The sequence below is a fragment of the Palaemon carinicauda genome, chromosome 40 (assembly GCF_036898095.1).
Source record: "Palaemon carinicauda isolate YSFRI2023 chromosome 40, ASM3689809v2, whole genome shotgun sequence".
In the NCBI taxonomy this organism is placed as follows: domain Eukaryota; kingdom Metazoa; phylum Arthropoda; class Malacostraca; order Decapoda; family Palaemonidae; genus Palaemon; species Palaemon carinicauda.
In genome coordinates this window covers 2,219,189-2,227,693 of record NC_090764.1, presented here as the reverse complement: position 1 = coordinate 2,227,693, position 8,505 = coordinate 2,219,189, and the positions used below count along the sequence as shown (strand labels likewise).

Here is an 8,505-nt window from a genome sequence, read left to right as displayed (position 1 = left end):
CTGATGATCGTCAGACTGGGGTTTGAGTCCTGCTCAAACTCATTAGTTACTTTGGTCACTGCAACCTCACCATCCTAGTGAGCTAAGGATGGAAGGTTTCAGGGAGCCTATAGGTCTACCTGTTGAGTCATCAGCAGCCATTGCCTGGCCCTCCTTGGTCATAGCTTGGGTAGCGAGGAAGCTTGGACGCTGATCATGTGTGTATGTGGTCAGTCTCTAGAAATTGTCCTGTTCGATAAGGGAATGTCACTGTCCCTTGCCCTTGCCATTCATGAGCGGCCTTTAAACCTTTTAAACCAGGCTGATGACTAAACTGATAGTTTTAATAATAATATAGGGCCAATTCTCAATGAATGCTAATTAAAGATTTGGAGGGCAACCGTTTTAAAACATTCTCACATAGAATTTGATAATATGCGAGGCGAAATTTTGATTGTCAGGAATAGCGTTAAGAAAATCTATATTTGATATACTGAAAGTAAACAATATATTTCTATCATTCGATTTGTTTTTTATTTTTTTCAATTAATGTTTCTGTTAGCAGACATTCCAACAGCAAAATATCTTTTATTAGCTGCTTACACTTTTTTCTGAGTTATAATTTTTTTTTCCACTTCCACTTTTAAAAACTTTACTTTGGATTGTATATTATGTATATTAAATTTAATGATAACTCTTTAGTCTTAAAGATTTTTGGTAAATTAAGGCTTATTGGAATTTATATTCATTTTAATGATACCTGTATAATCATCAAGATATTTGGTAAATTCATGTTTATTGACCAACAGTTTTCGAAAAATGGTTAGCTCTAAAATACTAAATTTTGACTCAAAAAAACTATTTTCCAAGTTTTAATTTGTCTTCCACTTTTCACTTTTGAAACCTTTGGAATTTATATTCATTTCATTGATAACTGTATATTCAAAAGATATTTGGCCAATTGTTGTTTATCAAATAGTTTTCAAAAGATTGAGTAGGTCCTGAAATATTAGAATTTTACTTTCAAACTAAAGACTGGAACTTCAAGATTCATTTTCTGATCAAAGATTATCTGATCTTTAAATCACGTATAACTTGCTGCTTAATGTTGTACCAGGGTAAAAACTAAAAATACAAGTTAAGACATTTATAACTAAGATTTTAATCTTAAGCCTTTATTTGATATTATTTGATATTCCAAACTTAAAGTTTAGAAAATCAGATTACATAAGATTGCTCAACTGGACTTACGAGATAAAGCCAACAATATTTAAATAGCCTTTTCTCTTCGATTGTTTCTTTTGGTGTCTGTAACCTCGCCATCATTGTGAGCTGAGGATGGTTTGAGTTTATAAGTCTACCTGCCAAGTCATTAGCACCCATTGTCTGGCCCTCCCTGGTACTAGCTTGTTTGGAGAAAGGGCTTGGGCGTTGCTCATATATGTATATACTATATAATCAGTCAATAGCATTGCCCTGTTAGGTCATTGTCACTGCCCCTTGCTTCTGCCATTCATGAGCGACCTTAAAACCTTTCAATTGGCAAGCGACCTTAAAACCTTTCAATTGGCTGTTTTATGACCCTTATATTACAAACTATATTAGTTTTGCTGTCAAATATTTCCTATTTTATATCTTGTCTTCCCTCGAGTGACGTTGAAACCTTTATATTGGCCGATATATGACACAATACAAAAGATTCTAGATTTGCTGTCAAATGTTTCCTATTTTATATTTTATCTTCCCTTGAAATAAGTAATGTTTTCTAATTACTATACCTTGAACTTCAAAATTAAAGTCTACGGGAATAAAATCCCATGCTTCAAATTACTCCACAAAATCATAACCCGAATACCAGTAATAACCAGAATAGTTTAAGTAATAGTTAAAATCAGTTTTACTGTAGTTTTATTACTTCACATAATCAAAATTTATAGAACGAGAATAATGAATTAATTAAGCACCTCAATCTGAAAGTTCTTACAAAAACAAGAAATTGATTAACTGATTTCAGAATCATAATTTTTATTACCAATTGCATAGGACAATCCTAACCAAGACCGTAGTAGCTATTGGAGAGTGAGTACTCCCAGGACTACACATTAAAGCATTTGGTAGAGTTCATAAGAATTTATACAACAGTCTGTTGAATAGTACGTACCTTAACCAGATCATATAACAATTAAACTACATTTAAGCTTTCAGTTTATAGCAATGCCATTTACTTTAAAAACTTAAGACTTGATAACCAAATTTAAATTAGATATAAAGTTTATAAAATTTTAGTGAAAAAAATATATGAATCCATAAGTAGGTACGTAAACTTTTATTAAATATCTTTACATAATTAATAATCTAAATCACTATCAGCCTAACCAAAACTGGGCAGTAGCAACAGTTAAAGATAACTCATATTTCAGCCTATTTAAACTTTCAATTTATAGTAATGGCAAATACTTTAAAAAGCTTAAAAAGAGACCTGATAACCAAATTTAAATTAGATATAAAGTTTTCAAAATTTTGGTGAAAAAAAATATATGAATCCATAAGTAGGCAAGTAAAATGTTATTAAATATCTTAACATAATTCATAATCTAAATCACTATCAGCATATCCAAAACTGGGCAGTACCAGCAGTTAAGATAACAAGATTTCAGCCTAGGTACATTGCTGAAGGAACAGATTGAGAGAACAAATACAAATTTAAGGAATAACCTCAAACTATTGTCCAAGAAAATTTAGCATGTCATCTTGTCAAATGCTAGAATTATGAGATTCATATTGTAGGTTGTGTGAACGGCAAAACTAATTCCTATAAATAGCAAAATGGATTCTCAAAGCCAAAGTCTAATTTTCAATACCACAGACACTATTTTTGCTTTATTAGTAAAATGGGCACAGCTGCAATTAGGTTGCCAAATGATTAGCGAAAGAAGGTAGGCTACTAACAAAATCAAAGGTAGTCTATAAAGCAGTTTAGAAATCATGTTTGCTTGAATGTACCAAAATCCTGGCTAGTACAGTGCTAACGTGTTCGCCTATCATTCACATGGCAGCAGATCGATCCCAGCCTGGGACTGAGTTTAAGCAAACAGTTTACTGGCGAGGCCACTGCTGTGGCTGGGCACTTCAGTAGGGAGTTTGGCTTAACTGGCTGACGTTCTGGTGGGCATCTATTCTGATGAAACAAACAAACCAGATACCTTTAATGTTATGTTAGGGTTTCTCTGTATTCTAGAAAACAATATCAAGGTGCTAAATGAAATAGTGATAGTATTTGTGTATAACCATGATCAAAGCTGTACTAGTCACGGCCACCCATACTATAGTCCATTTCTTTTAGTGATGCATATTTGCACCGACTCGCGGCGGTGCCCTTTTAGCTCTGAAAAGTTTCCTGATCGCTGATTAGTTAGACATTCTAACTAATCAGCGATCAGGAAACTTTTCAGAGCTAAAAGGGCACCTCCGCGAGTCGGTGCAAATATGCATCGCTAAAAGAAATGGACTGGTTAGTTTACTGTGAGCGATCAGACTAAAATCTCCCACCATCATCAAACAGCAGTGGCCAAATCCCTGATATGAATTTTTTCTACATTGAACTATAAATTTCTCCTGCATTTAACTAAAAATGCTGCATCTTTGTTTTTCGTTTCATAAAAAAAATAAGTTAGCTTTTCATCACACCAAATTCCTTGCGAGTTAACACTACTTTCCTATTTTTCCTCTTCTTGATATAAAATTACTTATGCTTGACCAAAAAATGAGGCAGTAAAGGTAAAAAAAAGAATATCAATTACTAAAAGATAATGAAACTACTATTATCCACTATTTCCCTCATCCATATTATGTTGTAAATTTTAAGCTTACCAATGTCATAAAAAATTCATGACTTTAGTTTCTAATTTCTAATTTATTTTTTTATTAATACTTCAATTATGATTTAATATTTGAATACAAATTTCATCAAACATTCATGATCCCTTTAGCTTTTAATTTCTAATTTATTTGTAATTAATACTTCAATTATGATTTAATATTTGAATACCAATTTCATCAAACATTCATGATCCCTTTAGCTTTCAATTTCTAATTTATCTTCAAATAATACTTCAATTATGATTTAATATTTGAATACCTATTCATCAAACATTCATGATGCCTTTATCTTTCAATTTCTAATTTATTTTTTTATTAATACTTCAATTATGATTTAATCTTTGAATACAAATTTCATCAAACATTCATGATCCCTTTAGTTTCTAATTTCTAATTCATCTTTTATTAATACTTCAATTATGATTTAATATTTGAATACTAATTTCATCAAACATTCATGATCCCTTTAGCTTTTAATTTCTAATTTATTTTTAGTTAATACCTGAATTACGATTTAGCCTTTGAATAACTATTCCTAAATTTTACTAATTTATTTATTTTCATATATTTCTGCTAATTTTTTATTTCTAAAATAACAATGGATTTACTGAATTTTACACAAAGACATTGAACAATTGCATCTACTACAATCAAAATCAATAATGCTATGCTAAAAAAAATGAAAAAATAAAAATATGCAAGACTTACAAAATTAACATCTACTTTTGCAAAATTAACATCTACTTTTGCTTAGTTACCAGCTACTTTAAACTATGGAAATATTCTTATATCACTTGTGATGAGAGATTCTCAAATTAAGCCACTTTCAAGGAAACTGGATTAATAGTATATCTCTCCCATATACCGGTTCCTAAGTCATCATACCTAAGAACCAGTATATGAGAAAGGCTTCCATCCCCACAGGGGTCGTTTCTTTTAAAAGAAACAGTTACTAAGATATTTGTTTTATAGCTTATAAAATAAGCTGTATTCCTTTTAAGTATAAATATACTAATTTGCTAGCTTTAACCCATGTTTAAAACTTCATTGTCGAATATGTAAACATACCATACAGGCCCCATAAGGGTGGAGGAAAAAAAAAATGGTAAATATACGATACTTGCATTTCTAACCAAGTACATTAAACAATTTTTCAACTGACTGCTTTTTTATGCATTACTGATCATAAATATTAAGGTAAAACACTATTTCCCAACCACAACACTAATAAAGATGTTGGAGATTTGGTGTGGGGAATATAAATAGTAATAAACTCACTTTTCCAAACACCCCACTCATAGAATATGCTGGGAGCTCCCAGAGAGATATTGGAGTTTTTGCGTAGAGAAAGTTATAAATAGTAATAAATACAGTTTCCCAACCACTTTACCCATAAAAACATTGTTAGGGATCTCAAGGATTTATTAGCATTTTGGTGTGGGGAATATTACGAATAGTGATAAACACAGAATTTCCCAACTACCCCACCCAAAAAAAATTTTGTGGGATCCCAGAGAGATAAGAGTTTTAGTGTGGGTAATATCATAAATAGTAATATAACCTGTTTCCAAACCACCCCAATCAAATGCTGTGAGGTACAAGGGGGATATTTGAGTTTTTTCCTAACCACCCTACTAAAAAAATGTTGCGAGTTCCAAGAGGGATATTAAGAGTTTTAGGGAGGGAAATATATAGTAATTTGAAGCAAGAGTAATATTAAAATACAGCAGAGACACTAAGATATCCAAGTGAAAAAAATATATGATTCAACCAATCATGTTTCTGAATTTACATAGTCATTCTAATGATCTTTACTCCGCCGTGGGTTGCTTTACTTGTAAATAAAACATTATCTCGTTGCTCCTCTGTTGGTAAACTGTACAGGAAGCGATGCGTACACTAACTTTGTGGGTCATTATTACGGAGATATTTTTTACTTTTAGATGACCAACATCATTATGTTACGGTACACAGGGAATTTAAAATTATAATTAATTAACGAAACAACGAAATTACACAATTTTAAAATAGGTTCAACTTCTTGGGTTTTATTGGCAGTTATGTATTGGCTGGAAAAATAAGGGAATTGAACTTATGCAAAGATACTTAGAAGCTTTATAATTAATATTAATTCAGGAATTCCGCAAATTATTAATGCACAGATACTTTGAAGCTCAATTGATGTAGGAATTCCGCAAATTAGTAATGCACAGACGCTTTGAAGCTCAATCGATTAAGCAATTCCTCACATTATTAATACACATACTTAGAAGCTCTTAATTCATTCAGGAATTCCCCAAATTATTAATGCACAGATACTTTGAAGCTCAATTGATTCAGGAATTTCACAAATTTTTACTTAACGCCAAAAAACAGAGCTTCCAAAAGCGATTGTAAACGACGAATGCTCGGCCATCTACTCAAACACCACCAAAAGAAAACAAAGTACTTTTTGACAATTGAATTGCAGTTTACATATATGCGAGTTAAGATATAAATAAATAAACAAAATTATTAAAAAAAAAACGCGAAAATCCCCAGCATTCTGATAACATGAAATTTTAAATCTACCAATTTTTGTAGATCATGAACTAAATTAAATCCTTACCTTTGGTCTTTAGCCCTCTGTCTGCAAACCGAGACTTTAGATCCATGGACATCTGAAAGTGGTTATGAACAGTCAGTAACATTAAAGGATTTTATTGCATAGCAAAAAACTTTTTTGCATCATTCAATTTGAGAAAAAAGTTTACTTATATGTTATTATATGCACTCAAAATATAAGTAATTCTGTATTCTTTAATCAAATTACAATGCACAAGTTTTGTACCAACCTTCTTGGAACTCCAGTTTCAAGTACAATAAAACTCAGTCTTAAAGACGTCCACACTTGTAGTATAAAATACTAATTTATATGATTCCCAATCCTCAAGATTACTCTTATCATAGTATTCACTGTTAAGAACACGTCATTTTATTCGGAAAATCTACTTGAAAACATACCGTTCTCTGTCGCATTTCAGTAAAATACAGGCGACAGTAATTTTTACCCTACTTCATTATCTTTTTTGGGTCGGTGACCGTAATATCACTCCTTAACGTCAATATATCCGTTTTTTAAAACTAAATACTTGGCAACATTTATTCCAGGATTTTTACGGTTTTACGGAATATTTTTGGTATTCCCTTAAGTTTTATTCGAATATGTTCGACCGAGTGTAATTCCATTAAAGAATAGCAGCAGCTTTGATTTAAGTCCAAAAATACAAAAGATTCAATAGGAGAGAAATAATTCAAATAGCAATAATTTCATGCAAAGTCACGAGTCCCCAAGACAGAGCTCATGCTAATTTGCCGTAATTTACTAACTTTCATATAACTAAAATATTTAGTAAAACATTAAGACTTGTTTTACAGGAATGTAGATCGAAATTTTGAATTAAGTAAAACGGACTTTTAGTTACCATTTTATTATCCAAAGTTGGAAAATAATTTGGAGACTTCAATATCCAAAGTTGGAAAATAATTTGGAGACTTCAATATCCAAAGTTGGAAAATAATTTGGAGACTTCAATATCCAAAGTTGGAAAATAATTTGGAGACTTCAATATCCAAAGTTGGAAAATAATTTGGAGACTTCAATATCCAAAGTTGGAAAATAACTTGGAGACTTCAATATCCAAAGTTGGAAAATAATTTTGGAGACTTCAATATCCAAAGTTGGAAAATAATTAGGAGACTTCAATATCCAAAGTTGGAAAATAATTAGGAGACTTCAATATCCAAAGTTGGAAAATAATTAGGAGACTTTAATATCCAAAGTTGGAAAATAATTAGGAGACAATCATTCTAACTACTACCAGTTATTAATGTTCGTAGAAAAAAATAAAATATATATTTCAGACCTGAAATATAAAAGTATAAAGACCAGAACGTCAAAGTATACTAAATTTAGTTTTAAAAACTAAAAATCGAAACATCAGTAACACCCAAAGTTCAAAGTTCGAATATTAACAATCGAGACCATATAATAAGCTCCCACGAAACATTGGAATGATTGAAGACATTAAGGCTTTCAAGAGTCTTTTTTACAGTGATAATTTAACAGTAAATGAAAAATACGCGACATGAAACGTTAAATACTCTGAACGAAAGAAGGTAAAACGACAGTGGAGGTCTCTAGAGAGTGGGGTTTCCCAGTTGTCATTGGCGAGTAAAGAGATGGAAGACCCTCTTACTTTTCTTTAGACCTATGCACTGGGTTGGTTTTCTATTTCTGAAGTCCACACCTACAAAAAATTAATGGATTTTATAAACCTCATCAAGGGGGAGAGAGAGAGAGAGAGAGAGAGAGAGAGAGAAAATACCTGTCCGAAAGAAAGAAGGGCTAAGAATTAATGAGAGAGAGAGAGAGAGAGAGAGAGAGAGAGAGAGAGAGAAAATACCTGTCCGAAAGAAAAAAGGGCTAAGAATTAATGAGAGAGAGAGAGAGAGAGAGAGAGAGAGGAGAGAGAGAAAAAAAAAATACCTGTCCGAAAGAAAAAAGGGCTAAGAAATTAATGAGAGAGAGAGAGAGAGAGAGAGAGAGAGAGAGAGAGAGAGAGAGAGAAATACCTGTCCGAAAGAAAAAAGGGCTAAGAATTAATG

The 8,505-nt window shown here is 31.7% G+C and overlaps 1 long non-coding RNA gene across 1 annotated transcript; it reads right to left on the bottom strand.

The window, feature by feature from the left end:
• Window positions 1-1,909: 1,909 nt before the first annotated feature.
• LOC137631949 (uncharacterized) lies at window positions 1,910-6,813 on the bottom strand. The gene is made up of 3 exons (XR_011041955.1): window positions 6,693-6,813; window positions 6,467-6,518; window positions 1,910-3,157 (listed from the first exon to the last, which is right to left on the bottom strand). It is a non-coding gene; the product is annotated as an uncharacterized lncRNA (long non-coding RNA).
• Window positions 6,814-8,505: the final 1,692 nt, after the last annotated feature.